The sequence below is a fragment of the Macrosteles quadrilineatus genome, unplaced genomic scaffold (assembly GCF_028750875.1).
Source record: "Macrosteles quadrilineatus isolate MER2022 unplaced genomic scaffold, UCM_ALF_1.0 Scaffold_5__1_contigs__length_97177068, whole genome shotgun sequence".
NCBI classification, from domain to species: Eukaryota; Metazoa; Arthropoda; class Insecta; order Hemiptera; family Cicadellidae; genus Macrosteles; species Macrosteles quadrilineatus.
In genome coordinates, this window is record NW_026542598.1 from 71698183 (window position 1) to 71720500 (window position 22318).

General features: G+C 35.6%; 1 protein-coding gene across 1 annotated transcript in view; it reads left to right on the plus strand.

Moving 5' to 3' along the window:
- LOC128995253 (discoidin domain-containing receptor tyrosine kinase B-like) overlaps positions 1-22318 on the plus strand; it is a 130303-nt gene that overhangs the window by 57177 nt on the left and 50808 nt on the right. The window lies entirely within an intron of this gene.

A 22318-nucleotide genomic window follows, 5' to 3' on the forward strand; every position in this document is an offset into this window, starting at 1 on the left:
GTCCAAAATGGGATTTCAGATCGTTTTCACGTATAGTTTACATCTAGTAACAAACAGCTCTCTTTGTAGCTGAAAAAGTAACAAAATAAATGCAAACCTTCTGATTGCACTACGTATTGGTCTGTATGTGTATGTTTTTTTATTTTTATGAAACAATTTTTTAATGTATGAATTGGATACAATGATAAAGTAAACAGCCGCGATGGAATGCATGATTTTGCTTTATTTGATTTTATTTTACAAAAGTTTACAGCATTTTAAGGTAAAACCTATTAACCTCCATGAGTCATGTATTAAAACATATTTTGCTCAAGTTTCCATCCAGGGTATAATAGTAGTATAATAGTTGCAAACCAAAAATAAACCTATCCAAAGTTTTAAGTACCGTTGTTTATGTTTGCGTGATCATAAAACTTATCGTAGTTTAGTTTACAAGAAAATTAGCTTAATTGTCTTTCTAAGTGCTGAGCACTTTGAGTCTCTATTATTCTAAAATTTAAGTATGCCCATAGTTCTGATCTTTAAACGTTCAGGATAAGTTCGAACGAAGGCGATCGATAAAATTATTAACCAAATTACCTTTTTTAACATTCCTATCAAGTTAATTAAAATATCAATTGATCATGAGGATGGTAAACTTTAATTGAGGTTATATTAAGTTAAATTGAGGTTTTAAGATAAAATAAGGTGATATTTTAATAAATTGAAACTTTTACAAAAACATAAATTGAAAAGTTAGATCCAACGTAATGTTTATCCTCGGTTCACGGGGTGCTATCAACAATTTCTGAGCACACCGAGTTATCCAATAACCCTCTCCAATAGCCACTATCGATAAAGGATGAAATAAATTCCAGCGACATAGTTTCACTGTGCTATTTTCTCTTAAAACTATGTCTTGTTCAATCTCTAGCTCAAATAATTCATTTTCCCAAGTGTTTTCAGTCGTGATTTAACATTTATTTTTACATTTAACCAAGATTGTAAGAATATTTTCAGCTTTGTTAAAAGGTAATATTTGTGCAATTTGTTTTCAGGATATTTTATTACTACCTGTACTGAAATAGTTTTTATCTTTCAACAATTTTGTAGGATCCAAACTGCACTATAGCAGATAAAGTTAGGGAGGTTTATTTTATGTTTCACCTTAACATTTTAGGACGAAAATCTCAAGCTTAGAATCGTTTTAAATTTTTCAGGCTAGGCCTAGAGGTTCGTAGTTTTATCATTAACATAAAATAAATTGGTGATGGCGGGATTTCAACCCGAAACCTCATAGACTGAAGCCCTGCGCTCTACACTAGACCAGCTAGTTCGTCCAATGTTTTGGATGTAGTTATCACTTTTCTAGTAATCATTTAATTAGCTAAACGTCGTAATATGTCGTAAGGGGGGTTAGAACGATGTTATACATATTTAAATTATAAAATAAGTACAGTGTTCCAAATGAAACATGAAATGACATACACCACATTACCTACATTGTACATAAGTAATAGATACATTGACCATTAAATGTATCCCACTTGAGTATCCGTAGTGTTAAGCCTATATCGTTGTCAGCCATAAATAGCATGTACGAATAGAGATTATGATAATTACTGTGGATTGCAACGTAAACCTCAACCTTTGCAGCTACTTTCTTTGTAAAAGATTTGATCGATTACCAAATTTTAATTTGTTACTTTAATTGTTTTATGAAAAATGTTTTATTTAAATTATTTATGACAAAATAAAGTTCCCATCTAACGTTTTGTTTTCCAGTAATAATATCCCTGCTTCCTATGTAACACAACCGTGTAAGTGTGGGTGATATTATACTTGTACAGCTTCTTGCAACTTGATACTATTCGCCCCCTTCTTGACCTGGTTCTCTACCAAGGTCAGAGTGAATTCTTGAAAAGATGACACTCGATGAGGTTCAATTGCCTTTACAATTTTCATTTTTGTAACACACAATACAATAGGTATACTAAATGAGCACAATGAAATCATTAAACGATTTAGTTTATTTTAATAGTTTATTTGCACCGGGCTATGAATAAGTTTACCCTTATTTGGGAGGCAGTTGGGATAAGTTTACCGTTTGAAGCCTGGAAGACTGTTAAATAGTATCATCGACATAATAGAGTTTACTAACCAATTTAACTTTCAGATTACAAAAACTTATATATGCATTATTAGTTTTGAAAAATATTTAATATTGTATTATTGGGAAGGTACCCGGAAATTATTTGGAAATATAATAGTTAAACATTACGAATTTCCTGAAAACCCAAATCTTTTACGGCAAAATAATGCATCTGACATGGCTGTAAAAATGTTAAGTGTTGATTATCACTAGTTTGTTACAAGTTATAACGTTAACATTTCAGTGATTGTTTGCAAAAGAATATTTATTGAAACAGCTAATTAATATTTGATAGGTGACGTGTTTAATTAATGTTATGAGAAACTAAATAATACCAGTAAATATTGTGCACACCAGTCATAACAACCCAATTATAACATCATATAAATTCAATGTGTATTCATTTACAAACGACTATTTGAATATTAATTAGATTATTAAAATACATAGTTAGATGCATTTGACACTTGTTACAAATTAATATTGTATCGAAGTGGAAGCAATAGTTTCAATGTATTATTATCTATGAATATAATTGTTAACACTAAATTAATGCATACTACCTTCCTTATTCATATTTTCTTAAACATTGGCAAATCATAGATAAAATTAGTTTCCACAGGGACCAACAGCCCCTAAATTTTGTTTCCGCTAGATCACAGCTAGGTCTACAGGGTTTTTGTTAAAGAGAATACAGACACCACATTTTCGTATACCATTAGAAATTTCATTAACCGATAGCAAATGAAAATGTTAAACATGTTAAATGTGACAAAACACGTGACAAACTAAAATTTTCAATATCATTGTTGCACAAAAAGCTCTAAAAGAGATTCCATTGGTGTATTTTTGTTTAAACTCAATATGTTGAGCCCCTCACTGGATTGTATGGTTGGCTCTGGGCCAAGCCTGCAGTATCGATATTTACACAGCAAGCCCATATCCTTACCCAGTATTACATACACTATACACAACATCTGGCTCTGGCTCATCTGCCTTGCATACACTTCGTTTGATGTTACATCTGGCTATTTGACGCTGTATAGGCACGTTATACCATGGTGTGCTCTTCACTAAACATGTATAGGTCGTACTTGTTGGTCTTGAAAATATATAATTTTGTATACATTTATGTACGAAACATTTGGCTTAATCTATATCAAACTGTGTGCACTATCCCAAACACACATCTGGATCCCTACAATACATTATATACACATTTTCTTACCCTATAAATTGTGTTATGGTCAAGTATATTATGCCAGATACATGACATAGTATATAACATAGAGTAGGCTACACACCATTATTGTTTCAGAATACATGCACTGTATTGTATACGAAACATATGTATTCGAAACATACACCCTGTCTTGCATACGTGGCTCAGTCTACACCGATATGTATGCATTACTTGATATACTACGTCTGTCTCAGTATATTCTGGACTTGATACACTACTCGATACACAATACTGTAGCTGGTTCAGTCTAAAATGCATTGTATACACACATTATGCTTTATAAATTTTGGCTTAGAATGCATACACTAAAAAAAAATTGTTTAGTACAGTCTGCAATGTGTATTCCGTACGTACATATTGTATTGTTGTACGTTCAACATAGTATATGGTTTAGTATATGTTATGTACGTTTCGTTATGTGCTACAGCTGCGTCATGGATATTTCTTTGACTGAACACCAATACTTCAATACACTAATAAAACACATATAATAAAGTGTGATTACGATGCTTCATATAATCTAAACTATCGCATATTGCTCATTCATAGTTTTCTTTGATATCTAGGACACAATTAGCAAACTAGTGATTACAAAACGATTACTGTTCTTAAATTGATTACCTAGTTATATAGCTAATTTAATTATCACATTTTATGAAATATAAATTTAAAATAATTTGTGTATGATTCTAATTTTCATAGCGAACTAGAACACCAGTGACTGTAAAACACCCCAGGAATGGTGGAAGTTTAGTAACGTACGCTAGAAGTCTGTAACCTCCCAAAGGGAGTCACATGAATTGCCAAGTCAGTCGGTTTGGGTCGAGGGTGTTGCCTAATTGTATTTTCAGTCTTGTATTCAGTTCACCTTGTAGTCACAGGGCGCCACCTCATTTGCCGTTGGGTAGGGGGGAGTTCCATTAATGAGGAAAGGGAATTCCTAGCGGGTTGGACGGTTGCCTGGTATTTAGGTGACCGAAAGGTGAGCCTGATTACGAAAGACGCGAATACGACAAAAGAACAAGTTTTACGTGACCAAAATGAACACACCTTACAATCTAAAATTACTAAAATGTACCCTAACCTCAAGATCTAGAGGTAACTGTGAGCGTAAAAACCTAGAATTCTGTTAGGCCTACCTAGGTGTGCGGATACTGATCCATTTTATCAAGGGGAAAAACATGACTTAAAACTAGAACGGGAATCAATAATTCAATACAAATACAAGTTACTAAATACAAGTTTACTAGAGTAAAATTTAGCTATTGACAATACAAGGAATTGAAATGTGGTTCAAAATTTACGAACTCAATTAATATCAGTACAAAAGGCAGAAACAATTCCTTAACCAAAAAAATATTCTCAAGTACCGAGTGGTTCAAAACATGGACAATAATAACAAGTAAAGACCCTTCAATGAAACAAGAAACAATTTTCTAAATTCACTAATCTCAAATATTCGAAAACATGAAACAATTTAAGTTACCGAGTATTAGATCTCAAAAATATTGGAACATGAAACAAACGATTTAAATAAACACTGACAAGTTAACAAATTAGAATGTGGGTTTTAAACAGGTTACTATCTACATACACTAGGCCTAACCAGAACCTAACACATTCCTTCAGTAAATTAAATGATTAAATTTCAGACAACATTTTCATGAATTTAGGTGGCCACCTGGAATAAACACAATATAATACACAATGAAACAATGATACAAATAAATATAAATATTACGATGAATGTTGCTTAACCTACGTTGCTTCTTCAGAAACGGAGCGTCCAACCTAACCTAACCTAACACTCCCCAAAACGGGCAGGGTGCACTCAGTCTTCCATTTTGTTGATAATGGAACGGCTCAAATTGTAACAGAAAAGATTTGCCTGCACACAGTAAGTTAACTTAGGCCTAGGACTTATCGTTTTCACATCCAGTCGAATCTTGGGCCCAGAGTCTCCATGGCGATAGGGTCGGATCGTCCAACGGTTGGTAGGGTAGACTTCAGTGGCCAGTTACAGTGACACTGCAGCGGCGATGAGGTCGTCAATAGGCAGATCTTGGAAGTCCAATAACGTCTCTGGTCCGTAACTGCTCTCTCTGATCCGTAACTGCTCCCTGTACAACCCAAAGGGAATAGAATGTTGCAATGGTAAAATATGTGGGTTTAAGTAGCACTAAATGTTTGTTCTATGAGGTCAACCACAAGAGTTCTAATAGTTCAGTCTTAAAATGGTTTGACCCGATGCACTGCACTACCTAGGCCTAACTTCTGTGAACAGGCAATAGTTCAGTCACTAAAAAGGCAAAATTAGCCGGGAACCAAGATTGGAGTGTCAATAATTATATTGTTCATTCACTCCGAAACGGAGATAGCAAAACAGTCTTGTAATTGCGCACTTCAATGGGGTGAGCAAGCTAGTAAGCCTCTTGGTTAGGTTAGGTACTATCGACTGAATTTTTACACAAAATCAAAGAAATAGTAATTAATAAACATAAGATTGACTAGAGCTAATTTATTTTACATTTTTTTTTTTCAAGTTTCCACAAAAGTTACAGTACTAGGCCTAAGCCAAATTCCAGCCAACAAAATTTAAAATTGAATTTAAAACTTCCTTTAAATCAAACATTTCTGTAATCCACTATCAAAATAACAATACCTGTAACCTATGGTTGTAATAAAATAGCCTAAACTAATAAGGTCCAACCATGTGCTCAACTTGCCATGATTCTGCAGGCAACCATATCCTAGAACATCTTAGTTTAACACAAAAATCAATTTTTTTTTAATTTGACAGAAATTCAACAAAAATACTATAACAGGACATTTATTTACATACAAAAAGTTTGCTAGGCCTTAACCTCACTATTTCGTCTTTGAATCCAAAATATGTTAAGATTGCGACATGTCAAAACCAAACTTGATAATCAACGACTAGTCTCTTTTTTTCAACTATTCTCGCTTAGAAGACATAATAAAGAATTTAACTAAGTTTATCCCTCTGTAGGTACACCAAATAAATACATAATTTGAAAGGCTAAGTATCAGAAATTTACAAAACTAAACTTTAGGCTTGGACAAACTTTTCCCTGACATGTCCATTTTGGTTTTCTCGTGCCGAGTGTTTCGACAATTTCAATAATCAAAAAGAATTGAACCTAAACACAAACGTTGACATTACACAGAAAGACAAAGTACAATAAAAGGACAAATAATTTAACTAACTTAAATTCAGACTCACCCCGATCACATAAATCCCAGGCTAGGGTTCGGGGACAGTTGTTGAGAATCTTGGAGGACAAGAAAAGGATGAAGTATCATGGCCGTCGTCTCAGAGAAGAAGGACGAAAGGATTCACTTCCAAAACCAAGGAACAAGGGGGGGGGGGACTGAGTCCATTTGGTGTAGGTCCGGAGTCAATTCTTCTTTTATTTTGGTATTTTTTTGGTCTCAAACGGCAGGCAGCATAGCGCGCTTATGCAGCTTATAAACATAGCTGAGTTGATCAGTCTCAGCATTGTTGAGAGGATTGAATAAAAGTAGATTTCACTTCGGAACGTTACAAATACCCCCTTTCCTTAAGAAAATGTCCCACATTTTCTTGACTGCCAGAAATTAATTAATATAAGGCTTCAAGTCTGAGATATGCCACTTCCCAATTGCTTTTCCATCTTGATCCTCCAATTTGTATACATTAGATGACAGTTTCTCCACAACTTTATATGGTCCCACAAATCTGGGTGTAAGTTTACTGGAGTAGTAGTTAGCCGCATCAGATTGCGTGAAATTCCGCTTCCACACCAAGTCATTTACTTTTAATTGAAGATCCCTCCGCCGTAGGTTATACCGTTGGGCATTTTTCTCGTGGCTTTTATCCAGTTGACCCTTAACAAATTTATATACATTTTGAAGGTTTCTTAGTTTTTCGGATTGTAGGTTAACATCTTGCAATTCTTCTAATTCGTCTGGACTCTTGAGAAGTTGATATCCATCCCCGGAGGCTGAAGGTTCTCTTCCATAACTCAAGTAGGCCGGTGAATAACCTGTAGTTTCATTAACTGCTGTCCTTAGTGCGAAAGCCAGGTGAGCAATATTTACGTCCCATTTACGATGGTCTTCTTGAACAAAAGCACGAATCATGCTTAGCACGGTTTTGTTAGTGCGTTCAGTAGGGTTGGATTGTGCATGACGGCTGGGGTTGAATAGCATTTTGACTCGATACTGTTCTGCTAATTTCTTCACTGGTTTCCCGATGAATTCCGAACCATTGTCACATACTATGTAACGAGGTACTCCAAATAAAAGGAAAACATGTTCTTCTACCAGGTTGGCAACTGTAATAGCGGTAGCGGCACGTATGGGAAAAAGTAAGGCAAATTTCGTAAACATATCTGTAACTACCAAGATGAATTTATTACCCTTAGATGATCTCGGCAGAGGGCCTAACAAGTCCATACTTATCATCTCCCACGGTTTGTCTACTCCACGACGCACACCCATGAAACCTGTGGGTTTTGTTTGGTCATATTTAACCTTCTGACAAGTTTCACAGCGTCTAATGTAGGTCATAATATCAGTGCGCATCTTAGGCCAATAATATTTTTGTTTAACACGGTGATAGGTTTTGTAACAACCAAGATGGCCAGCTGTTGGTAGATCATGACACTCGACCAATACTGTTTTCCGCAGTTCCTTGGGGATTACCAATTTCCACGCATCTTCCTCGCTATCACACTTATCATTATTTGGGAGGAATTTCCATAACCGTTGGTTGTCAGTTCGCCAGACCGGGTAACGTTCTGGACTAGAATTTACTAGACCAATCATTTTTAGGTACCATTTATCTTCTATATTGTTCGGGATTACTAAGCCACAACTTTTAGGGGTTTCAACTGATGGGTTGGATGTTCGGGACAATAAATCTGGAACCACATTTTCTTTTCCCTTACGGTGAACTATCTTGAAGTCGAAAGCTTGTAGGCGCAAAGCCCACCGTGCAAGTCTTCCTTGAGGTTCTTTTAGGTTATGTAGCCAGAGTAACGAGTAGTGGTCCGTTATGACAGTAAAAGTTGTACCTTCCACATAGGCTCTGAATTTTTCCACCGCCCACACAACTGCTAGGCACTCTCTCTCGGTAGCAGAGAATTTTTGTTCATTTTTCGATAAGGCTCGACTAGCATAAGCGATCACTGTCTCCCCTTCTGGTAATTCTTGGCTTAAAACAGCGCCTAATCCAAACCCACTAGCATCACACGAAATGAGGAAAGGTTTGTCAAAATCTGGACAGCTCAAAATAGGGGCCTTAACTAAGCATCCTCTTATATCCCTAAAAGCAGATTGGGCCTCAACGGTCCATTTGAATGGAACTTTCTTCCGTAGAAGGCTTGTTAAAGGATGTATTCTGGTTGCGAAATCAGGTATAAACCTACGGTACCAACTGGCCGTCCCGCAAAACTGTCTGACTTCCTTCTGATTCCGTGGTATCGGGATGTCCAATATTGCTTTTACCTTATCTGGATCTACCTTAAGACCACCCTGGTCAACAATATAGCCTAAATACTTAAGTTCAGGGCGACATAACACACACTTGTCCCTATTCAGGGTCAGTTTAGCTTCTTTAAGTCTTTTGAAAATATTCTCCAATACTTGTAGATGAAGTTCGAATGTTGGCGTTACCGCAATAATGTCGTCTAAGTAGACGAATACATAAGGTTCTAAGGTTGGGCCTAAAATATTATCAATAAATCGTTGCCAGGTGGCAGGCGCATTATGGAGACCGAATGGCATTGTGTTGAATTGAAACAAACCTCTTCCTGGGATAGTAAAAGCGGTTTTATCTTTACTAGCTTCTTCAAGTGGGATTTGCCAATACGCATGTTTTATATCGAGAGAGCTTAGATATTTTGCATCTCTCAGACGGTCTAAGATGGTAGTTACTCTGGGTAGTGGGTAAGCGTCTCTTCTGGTAACCTCGTTGACCTTCCGGAAATCTACTATAAATCGCTTTGAACCGTCAGGCTTGTCTAGAAGGATCACAGGACTCGACCAAGCGCTCATGGAGGGTTCAACCACCCCTAACTCAAGCATTCTATCTAGTTCTTCGTTGATAAGTTTTTGTCTGGCCGGAGAAACGGCATAATACCTTTGTTTAATTGGTTTTGCATCACCAGTATCGATCACATGGGTGACCAGATCAGTGCGGCCTAACACCTTTTTGTTGTCTCCTAAATATTTTTCAACTAAATTCTGCAAAATTTCAGTTTGGTTTTTAGATAAGTACTCCTTAGGTTGAAGACCCTCTTTAACTTCCATGGAATTTAATTTTGGAGCGAATTCCCAGGTTTTCTCTGCCATATTAGTGACTAGTTGCATCCTTTCCCAGAAGTCTATGCCTAGGATCAAGCCTTGTGGTAAAGTGGGTACTACTATCACGGCAATTTCTCGTGTTCTCCCTTCTAAGGTTATCGGGATGATTATCTTCCCCTTAATTAAATGTTGTTTACCATCAGCTGTCTCAACAACCTTGGACGAAAATTCTTTTAATTTGGCAGGGAATCGGTCTAATATCCATAAACCTTGGTTTCCTAACACAGTGCTCGAGGCACCGGAATCTAGAAGTGCTTTAATTGATTTCCCGAATATCCTGACATCCAAGTAAGGCCTAGGATCATTTTCACTGGAGGTGATGACATAGCTAATTTTCAGAATTTTATTAATTTCCTGGGAGTCAGCAATTTCATTACCGGCCCCCAAGCTTATGCGTTTTTTGGACTAGTAGGATTGCACCGAGGACATTCTGGCTTCCGAATATTTGGTGTTCCACAAGAATAGCAAAATTTCCCTCTCTCCTTCCTGCATTCTGAAAATCTGTGGCCCTCTCTTGAACAATTCCAGCATTTTATCGTTGGGTGTGATTCTCCGGTAGTCTGTTTATTGTGTAAGGCTGATAATTTCTTGGTGTCTGTAGTCTTCCAATCTGATTTGTATCTTGAGTGTCCTTTGTAAGCTAGGTCAGGTTCTAAGGCTTTAGAGCGTTGTGACTGAGATTGATAACTTGCTCGTAGTTTTCCTAACTCTGCTTTCCTTCCCATATCTCGAAGTTCTTCCAGGTTTCTGATGTTGAACATGCACAATTTTTCTTGAAGGTAAGGGTTTAGGTTTTTAATCATTTGCTGCAACTTTAGTACCTCTGGTTGTTTCTCTGACAATCTCCCATAAAGCCCCTCCATCGCTGCAAGATACATGTCTATGGATTCATTTTCCCCTTGATTCCGACTCATTATCTCTTGAAGTAGCATGTAATCATAGTCAGGACTCTGAAACACAATCTTCATTTCGGTGCATAGAGCATGCCAGGAGTCAATTCTTGAGATTGTTGAACGGTACCATATCAATGCCGACCCGGAAAACAAATCTACCGCAGATTCAAATAAATCCTCCTCACTCAACCCACGAGCTCTTCTAAGTTCCTCTACTCTTTCTAGAAACGCACCTACGCTCTGACCTGATTCATTGTCAAACTTTAACCCCCATTTAAATACAGGTACTGTCTTGGATAAACGTGCTGGTTTGTCCTTGAGATGTTTTTCTTGACTGTTCTGAAAGTTGGATCTACCTAAGGGCTTAGTTTCACTACGATTCTCCAGTTCTTCAGTTTTTGTATTATCTGTAGTTTTTAAGTCACCACACATTGGGGTAGCAATTTCATCTGGTTTATTCTCCGGACCGGGCACTTGTTTCATGGGATCTGAAGGGCCTTGGCCTTCTGTGTTTGGTTTCGTTGTTTTGTTTGACAATTCATCGACAAATTCCTTAATATCCTTCAGTAGCTCTTCTTTCCTAGAGGTTTCTTCTTTGTTGTCTTCGCTGTCTTCATCGATAGGAATCCTGCTGACTCGTTGTAGAAGATGACTAAGTCGAGTTGAAATTCTAAGATATTCTGCTTCGTTTGGTAGGTCTTCATAGTACGCCTTAACTAAAGATTTCAAGTCTGAAAACTTATCTTCACAGCAATCCAGTTCATTTTCTGTTACCAAACTCGCAACCACTTTTTCTTCAATGGGAGTACCAGCATTAAGGGCGTGTGTGAGTCGCTTACGCAATTCATTTGCATCCCCATCACCTGAGATACCTCTTATCTTCAGTTCATAGGAAACCTCCTCCTTACGTAACCTATATGCGTTAATTTTATCCATTCTTAGGCCTAATCAATAATAAACCAAACATGCACAAGAGATCCTTAAATTCAAGTATCCTTAAAAATATTGCCAATAGGCCTTAAAATATGCAGTAGAAAATATCCAAGATCAATATTCTCCTACAGAAGGTTCAATAGTCCAAAGGGCCCCACGTTCTGGACGCCAATTTGTAACCTCCCAAAGGGAGTCACATGAATTGCCAAGTCAGTCGGTTTGGGTCGAGGGTGTTGCCTAATTGTATTTTCAGTCTTGTATTCAGTTCACCTTGTAGTCACAGGGCGCCACCTCATTTGCCGTTGGGTAGGGGGGAGTTCCATTAATGAGGAAAGGGAATTCCTAGCGGGTTGGACGGTTGCCTGGTATTTAGGTGACCGAAAGGTGAGCCTGATTACGAAAGACGCGAATACGACAAAAGAACAAGTTTTACGTGACCAAAATGAACACACCTTACAATCTAAAATTACTAAAATGTACCCTAACCTCAAGATCTAGAGGTAACTGTGAGCGTAAAAACCTAGAATTCTGTTAGGCCTACCTAGGTGTGCGGATACTGATCCATTTTATCAAGGGGAAAAACATGACTTAAAACTAGAACGGGAATCAATAATTCAATACAAATACAAGTTACTAAATACAAGTTTACTAGAGTAAAATTTAGCTATTGACAATACAAGGAATTGAAATGTGGTTCAAAATTTACGAACTCAATTAATATCAGTACAAAAGGCAGAAACAATTCCTTAACCAAAAAAATATTCTCAAGTACCGAGTGGTTCAAAACATGGACAATAATAACAAGTAAAGACCCTTCAATGAAACAAGAAACAATTTTCTAAATTCACTAATCTCAAATATTCGAAAACATGAAACAATTTAAGTTACCGAGTATTAGATCTCAAAAATATTGGAACATGAAACAAACGATTTAAATAAACACTGACAAGTTAACAAATTAGAATGTGGGTTTTAAACAGGTTACTATCTACATACACTAGGCCTAACCAGAACCTAACACATTCCTTCAGTAAATTAAATGATTAAATTTCAGACAACATTTTCATGAATTTAGGTGGCCACCTGGAATAAACACAATATAATACACAATGAAACAATGATACAAATAAATATAAATATTACGATGAATGTTGCTTAACCTACGTTGCTTCTTCAGAAACGGAGCGTCCAACCTAACCTAACCTAACACTCCCCAAAACGGGCAGGGTGCACTCAGTCTTCCATTTTGTTGATAATGGAACGGCTCAAATTGTAACAGAAAAGATTTGCCTGCACACAGTAAGTTAACTTAGGCCTAGGACTTATCGTTTTCACATCCAGTCGAATCTTGGGCCCAGAGTCTCCATGGCGATAGGGTCGGATCGTCCAACGGTTGGTAGGGTAGACTTCAGTGGCCAGTTACAGTGACACTGCAGCGGCGATGAGGTCGTCAATAGGCAGATCTTGGAAGTCCAATAACGTCTCTGGTCCGTAACTGCTCTCTCTGATCCGTAACTGCTCCCTGTACAACCCAAAGGGAATAGAATGTTGCAATGGTAAAATATGTGGGTTTAAGTAGCACTAAATGTTTGTTCTATGAGGTCAACCACAAGAGTTCTAATAGTTCAGTCTTAAAATGGTTTGACCCGATGCACTGCACTACCTAGGCCTAACTTCTGTGAACAGGCAATAGTTCAGTCACTAAAAAGGCAAAATTAGCCGGGAACCAAGATTGGAGTGTCAATAATTATATTGTTCATTCACTCCGAAACGGAGATAGCAAAACAGTCTTGTAATTGCGCACTTCAATGGGGTGAGCAAGCTAGTAAGCCTCTTGGTTAGGTTAGGTACTATCGACTGAATTTTTACACAAAATCAAAGAAATAGTAATTAATAAACATAAGATTGACTAGAGCTAATTTATTTTACATTTTTTTTTTCAAGTTTCCACAAAAGTTACAGTACTAGGCCTAAGCCAAATTCCAGCCAACAAAATTCAAAATTGAATTTAAAACTTCCTTTAAATCAAACATTTCTGTAATCCACTATCAAAATAACAATACCTGTAACCTATGGTTGTAATAAAATAGCCTAAACTAATAAGGTCCAACCATGTGCTCAACTTGCCATGATTCTGCAGGCAACCATATCCTAGAACATCTTAGTTTAACACAAAAATCAATTTTTTTTTAATTTGACAGAAATTCAACAAAAATACTATAACAGGACATTTATTTACATACAAAAAGTTTGCTAGGCCTTAACCTCACTATTTCGTCTTTGAATCCAAAATATGTTAAGATTGCGACATGTCAAAACCAAACTTGATAGTCAACGACTAGTCTCTTTTTTTCAACTATTCTCGCTTAGAAGACATAATAAAGAATTTAACTAAGTTTATCCCTCTGTAGGTACACCAAATAAATACATAATTTGAAAGGCTAAGTATCAGAAATTTACAAAACTAAACTTTAGGCTTGGACAAACTTTTCCCTGACATGTCCATTTTGGTTTTCTCGTGCCGAGTGTTTCGACAATTTCAATAATCAAAAAGAATTGAACCTAAACACAAACGTTGACATTACACAGAAAGACAAAGTACAATAAAAGGTCAAATAATTTAACTAACTTAAATTCAGACTCACCCCGATCACATAAATCCCAGGCTAGGGTTCGGGGACAGTTGTTGAGAATCTTGGAGGACAAGAAAAGGATGAAGTATCATGGCCGTCGTCTCAGAGAAGAAGGACGAAAGGATTCACTTCCAAAACCAAGGAACAAGGGGGGGGGACTGAGTCCATTTGGTGTAGGTCCGGAGTCAATTCTTCTTTTATTTTGGTATTTTTTTGGTCTCAAACGGCAGGCAGCATAGCGCGCTTATGCAGCTTATAAACATAGCTGAGTTGATCAGTCTCAGCATTGTTGAGAGGATTGAATAAAAGTAGATTTCACTTCGGAACGTTACAAGTCAATTTGAGTGAAGCTCCCCGAACTGAGCGCCTAAAGCCATTTCCATTAGCGGCGATGGGGATGGAAGGAAGCTCCTTGCTTCAGATTCCCGCCCAGCGTAGCGTTATTGTGTAGAATAGCGACTGTTGACCATTACCCTGAACAACAACAAGCTATATTGAAATATGGATAGTATTTTTTCAATCTTTTACAGGATAAAATACTGGGTTTGTTTAGTATTGCGTACTCAATTTGTTTTTCTTTGGACGCTAGGCACGAGCCCGGGATTGTTTTTCACATTACTTTACGCTACATGGACCTAGGGAATACGACATTATCACTTAGAAATCCATTGGTGTTTTGGCAGGATTTGATCCCAGGACCTCAGGAACCGAAGTCCCGTGCTCTCACCACTGGACCAGCTCGTTCCCTCTCGTACTTAATTACTATGTTCAAGTGTTCATATAACTTTAAATTAACTCGTAATGAGGAAAGTCTTGGTCGAGAGCGTGACTGTAAAACAAATGACATAAAAAGACGGAGATCCCATCCATATGGACCAGCTATAGCCTACTTACCATTAAAATATGATGGTTGATTAAGCCACTCACAACATGGACTACTACAAACAAATTTTCTCTCTTGGTTTTTCTACTATGAATAGATGATGCTACAAATTATCCCATGGTTTGTTTACAAGAACCTCATATTAACAGGAAAAAAACTTTGTTAAAAAAATATTGCAGTCATGAGATATCAGTAATTGAACTGGATTACGCTTTAAAGATCTGATATCTAGTAACCAACAAAGCGATATCTCAGTTCCACTTGATCATGACAGTCCATTCTAGTCCAATTTCAGAACAGCTCACTCAAATGTATAATAATAGCATACAAGTGGTGCAGCAATCTATATCTGAAACTGAACCATGTCCCCGTATAAATTATAATTTGAGTCAGAAGTCCAGGACTGGAGTTTAGCTGACAAAATTGATACTTGAATATCACACCAATATTTAATAATTTTATTTCATTATCACTACTGTTTAGTTGTAAGAGCCGCATATACCTTTACAGGAAAGACGCGTCTGTCACAATGCGGATAAAGATTTATTGTAAAAATGGCACAAATCATTCAGTACAGCTTAAAAAAAGATTTGTGATATTATTGAAAGTCAATCGCATTGATATACTCGTACTATATCACGTATACTCGTATAATATAAACTTCAAAAATACTACTACTTTTGAAAAAAAAATTCATTTCTCCTACAGTCACCCGACAAAGTTGACTTCCTTGCACAGATTATAGTTGATAAAGTCTTACTTTGGCGCACAGTTTTTACTTTGGCATACACCAGTATTCCAACCAAACCACACAAAACAGCGTGCTTTTATTATGCACGTAATCCGTGAACGCTTGAAAATAAGTTGGCAAGACTTAAAGATATTAGGATTACGATCAGCTGGTGCAGCGTTTCCAATTTCGTTCAGTTTTTTTATTTAACCTATCCTAAAAACGTGATGTACAGTGTTTGAAAGTCTAATTATTTATATGATTTATAGTAACTGTAGGAAAAATATAATGTGTAACACGAATGCAAACTGCCTTTGCCCACTAGTTACAGAAATAACAATTTTGGATGAAAACCTCCACTTTCCCATCTGGAATGCGGCAAAATTGAATTACAGTACGAGGAATGGATCTCAGGAACGACTGTAACTGATAATAAAACACTGTTCAGAAGCCAATGGAGCGGAGAATATCCTGTCGAAGTTGTCGCAGCTCGAAGTCAAGGCTCTAACTCCGAGAGCTTATACCTAGCCTTAGTTTGCAAACTACATATCCGTATATAACCTCCATGATACAACTTCATCCATATGTTCCTTGTATTTGGGCCTCGGCGATTTGTTTCGCAAAACAATTTTGGTTATTGTTAGGGGTTTGGATTTATTGTTGGTTATGAGGGCGAATACATTTATGACTTTTTGGTCCTTTTAAAGCTAAAATCCTTAGTTATAATAATAATGATTATGATTATTTCCACATTTGCACTAAAATTGTACTTTTAAGATTTTGTTTTACAAATTTATTGTTTGTGAATGTTTTCAGTATTAAGTTTTTAAGGAATGAGTTGCTATCCAGAGGTTTTTGATCATAAATAATTTATGATTTTATACACTGTATAGCATACAGAATGTAAAAAAATAATGTTGTATATTTTCATTGTGTATAAAAAAACATTCCATAGAAAATAAAGAAGTGTTTGTATTATATTTCAATACTCAATCATTAAAAATGGTTAAAACAAAAATAATCAAGTTTTTCAGTTGAGCTACAATGAGAAACAGTTACATTTACACTGAATGTTTGTATAAAAAGTTCCTATTTAATGTCATACCCTAGAGAGTTTAAAATGTCTTGACAACCGTGTTGAAATATGAGACAGTTAGTACAATTCGTAAAGACTTTGTTCGCCACTCTCACTTCAGGATGCTATTCATGCATGTAGTATTACCTATTGGTATTATTATAGTTTATATTGGATTGAAGAAACACATTTCTTACACTCGAGATGGATATTCGCACAAATTGGTTGTTACCCATGGGCATTATAACGACGTCACTATAACTTTGCTTCAGTTAACACGTTTATTCAGTCGAAAAAAATATTACTTTTCTTTCCATTAGTCTAAATGGTATGGAAGCTGATATTTGTAATTGAAATATTTATGTATAGTTGTAAATTAAGTTTATATACATTTTAAAAGTGGACACTGTAAATATAAGACAAAATAATATTTATTTATCTTGCTAAACGGTTTCACTTAGTGAAAAAATTGCCATTTATTACTGAAAATAAGAAAATGTTTAGCTATTTTCTATGCAATTTCAATAGTTAGGGTGGTTTATAATATTTTTAAATAGTTTAGAATATGTCTTTCATGATGAAAATTAAAATTACTTATATATATAAAATATAGTTTGTATTTTTGAATTTTAACTTATTATTGTTCATTGTACTATCCGATATTCTACCAAATTAAGGCAAGGCGTGTAGGTTTAATTAAACTTACAATTGATATTATCTTTGTTAGTGTATATTTTCACTGCGATTCGCGTGCAATGTCAGACCAGTTGAACTCATGTTCAGCCAATTACGGAACAACTAGATCGAAATGACATATTAATGCTTTGAACGTTCAGACGTGGTGTAGCCAGTTTCAAAAGCAATCATCTCTTTGAACGTAGTTGTATATATTAATTTGCGGTATGAATGGTTTTGCTGTGAAATGGTATATTGCATTACTATACTCAGTTTACAAAATGTAGGCGGTTTTATGGGAAGAAATCTAGCCCTTTCACTACCTTTATAACAATATTTTAATAGCTGAGGTTTGCCAAAACTCAATCAGCTTAAACATGTACATTAAGCAAAAATAAGTCGTGGGGGAACTTCTCCTATCACCTGTGTTGTGAACGGAAGTTTAGTTACAATAGTAATGCTTTTTTATACACTTATTGTTGTTTTTCTAGAGGAGCTGAAGTTGAAGAAGTAAGTTCATGTACGGGCCGGAAAATTAGAAACAAAAAAGTGTAAAATATTAGTGTTTTTTTTTACCAACTTACATTTTATGTCATACTGCTTAAACTATTCCAGCTTGCCGGCTGGCCTTGGTCATTGGGCATAAATTAAATGGTCATACATAGAGAAACATCTGGTATTAGTCAGTAACAAAGCTACAATAAGTCATCTTACATCACACTCTCATCCTCCTTTCTAGGTAAAAAAGCCAGAAAAACTTATTGTTCTGTCCGGAATTTTTTAGCATCGCCTGCAACATCGTGGGAAGTTTTTTAAAATAAGCTATTGCATATACTTTTCCAAAATTGCAACCATCCCTGTTGTGGTTTGTGGTTATACTGGACAGTACCTATTACTGTGAAAGACCCAGAGAGCGTCATGAGCACATTTTACGCAAGCAATGAAGTGTAAAATGAAATGCAGTTTATTGGTCAGTCTACACGTTTACAGTGCGTTCTACATTGAATGATAGGGGAGATAACCAGCTAATGACCACAAGTCATTTGCGCATGTTGTTCATGTCTCTTGCCATTATTACTGTTTCAGGTAGCAAGATTTTGTCATAGACTAAGCAACACAAGTATGGATATATCTGGGGGAGTATGTATTATCTATGATTTTATGTAGCGTGTGTTCTGATAACTTCAACACAACGTAAAATGAAACGTTGTGTTATTTTATTGGTTATTGGTTATTGTACAGTTTCCAATACACTCAGTGTATTAGGTTTCTATAAAGGAATAATATCAAAAGTTTGTAAAATGTTACACTATTCCACGCTTCAGGAAATAGTTCAAATCAAAGCTACCTTGAAGTTGTCAACATAACAGCTTGAAATGATCAAACAGGGGTACCAGTAAAGAACGTTTATGCACCGTTGCAAATTATTTAACAGATTATTTTATGAAACCTTGTACTTAGGGACGGATTTAGCTGAGACCCAGGTTTGTAACCTAAGCCTAGTATCTCGGCAGTTGAGAGGAAGCCTATCTAATGCGAGTTTAAACATCCGTCTGGTCCCAGTTACGCACCGCTAGCTCGGAGCGCGTGCGGTGTCCCTTACTTCCGCTTCCTCCCCTCAAAACTGGCGCCACTAATCATCAATGTTTATAGAAAATTGTTCCAAATCTGGTGTTATTACCAGATGGGCGGATAAATATAGGGCGCTTACTGTGGGTGGTGCAATGGTGTCATGTTTCGTCGGGGGAAAGCGTTCATAAAGATTCGTCACAGTGTTTGCGTAAATCCTGGGACGATTATACTATATCCTTGTAACTTTTGTATATGTATCATTAAAATAAACGGTATCAGCAATCTGACACATAATTTCTCCCATTAGTTTGTCAATGACCTTTATCATGGGTAAGCGTAAGCGATGAGAGTAACTTCAATATTAATAGGTCAAATCACAAAATATATATTTTTTTAATATGGGAAAATAACAAAAGTTACAATAATTTGTTAAGAATTATAAGGATTATCTACTAATTTCAATCAAAACAGGATCGATTTTCTCTTATTATATGTTTTTATTGTAAAATAACATAATTTACAATACATTTCGAACCATATTTTTTTTACAGGAATGGGAGTTAAACCATTTTGTTCAGAATTTAAAGGGCGACAACATACTATTTTTAGACAATATGACCTTTTATATTTAAAATATTAGATTATAATAGACAGAGTCTTTAAAAAAATTATGCTATTTGTAGAGCATTATTTAAAAATATATATATATTATTTTCCAATAATGGAAATAGACTACATCATTTAATTGTGGTAATTTGTATAATGCAATTTTATAACATAAAAATAATGTATATATTCTTTGTATAATACAAGAGACAGCGTGTTTTCAAATCACGGAAAGAGGTTTCGACAAATCCACTTAACAATGTTTATAACTTTCTAGATCCACTTCAAAGTTTGTTTTCGAGCTCCTCTAAATTTGTTAATTGCTTGAGCAACTTTTCCACCGACTGTTTATTTCCACGATGGTTTAAACAGTTGTGTTTACCTATGTATGTTTGCCACGGGTATTTTTAGAGTTTGAAACAACAAGTAAAACAAACATTTCTACAGATTTGAAAACTACATCTTAAACCAGAGGACAAAAGCAGTTTTTTACAAACAGTATGGAATACATGATTTATGTTTTATGATTTATATAATATGATTTATGATTTACTATAGCATTTTTTATGTTCACCGTGATATAATTTGGTACGAGACATAACATTTTAAATGTTACGAATGACTGTTATAAGTCATAAAAGAGAGGTTTAGGATTTCACGTAGTTGTGAGAATTTGTTCTACATATTTTAGGTCAATAATTCAGATGAATCTTTGCTTTGAATTTTTGCCAGGATTTTTGAAATGATACTACTTTGAATATATAAATGCAAATAGCCACTATGGCGTCATATTAGCCCAGTTTCTATAATGACTTAATATGAATATTGTATTAACCTGGAACAGTGCCAAACGTATCTTCCAATACACATGACCTAATTGTACAATATCTTTATTGTGATAAAAATAATATTCAAACGTAAATATTCCGATAATGTGATACGCCTTATAGATGTATATGTTTGATTACATAATGTTTGAAGTACCATTTACGTCATATTAAGGTACAATATTATACTTAAATTATCAACTATTGAGATGGGGACGCCACCTAGATGCGTATATTAATTCAAATATGAGTGTAGAATTAAATTATATCTCAAGAACCCCCCAAGGGAGGGGAACCCCTATGTGAGTTACTTATTTTGACACCTAGAAGCATCGGTCCACCCAGAATGGTGTGAGATGATATGTGGGGTTTTGTTACTGACTAAGATCGGCTGTTTTGTTGGCCTTAATAATTTATTTAAAGCACAGTGATCAGGAAAATCTTGGTCAAGTTTTGAACAAAAGTTACATCTAAGTGAAAGCTCACTGATGACTCCAAACCGTTCAACTTTAGTGCCACGTCTTGTGTTGAAGGGGTAGGGGGTAAAGTTTACAAATAGGTAGTTTTGGGGTTTTTAAGATATGTACATTTTATACGTATGTAGTTTAAAATTATGTTTCACATTAGATGTCGAGATTGTATTGTTTTTTGCTCTTAATGCATAGTATCATCCAGCAGCGAAAAACTTTATTTTACGTGCTTGTTGGAATAATGTACTTATTTTAATCTCTATGGTATTGCTAGTTAAGTATTTAAACTAACGATATCTATTATATTTTCTCTAACGATTAGTTTGTATCCGTGTTATGAGTGCGTAATCTGGTCGTTTAAAAATCACGTAACTGTTAATCTTTTGACATCTACGTGAAACTTGACCAACCACCAATAAATAAAAAATAAGTTCCTCGTCGGTTCTCATATTGAATTTCTCCCTCGAATAACAACAGAATTTTAATATTTATCTTCGTAGCTTCATTTCCTGTAAAAAGGTTGTGTATGTCTTTTTCTACGTGAAAACCTTGTAAATATTTACAATTTAACACTCTTTAAGTTTTTCATTTAATTGTTATGTTTTATTTTTATGTATGTGAAAGTTTCGGAAACGCTATACCATTATAACTAGGGGCAGCTAGGTGCTATACGATATGAGAAACTATTCCAGATAAGGGACTGGAGAGAGTTAAGCAGGAAGTTGCTAATTCCTGTGAGCTTACCTTCCCCAAGCGCCAACTAAAACAACAAATCTGTTATCCCTTATTACAACCACAACTTGGTTAAGCGTTGCACCTCTGGAAGTTTGGCTACTCGAGTTTCATTCTGTGCATTATTAATTACTCTAATCCTGCAACAAATAATGCATTATGTTAACATGTTTACAAAATGCTGTTTGAATAGGTTACGACCAAATCGAACATGAATTTTAATTTAATCACTGAGAAAGCGTGGATTTTAGTAGGTGTTCTATTAAGACATACAGACAACATAAAATGAAATAATAAATAAATAACGTATTTCTTTTGAGGCGACTTTCAACGTTGCAATCAAGTTAAATAAATGGAACAATTGACACAAAAAGTATGCAAATCGATAATGTAATTTTCACCTCCTCATACTAGTTACGAGTTAAGCAAACTTACTTGTATATTTTCTTACAGTATACTAGAATTGTATTAGCTGGCGTGATAGTTACATGTAGAATCGTTCTTTGTCACCAACATTAGATTTGTAAAATGAAGACGTTGATTCTT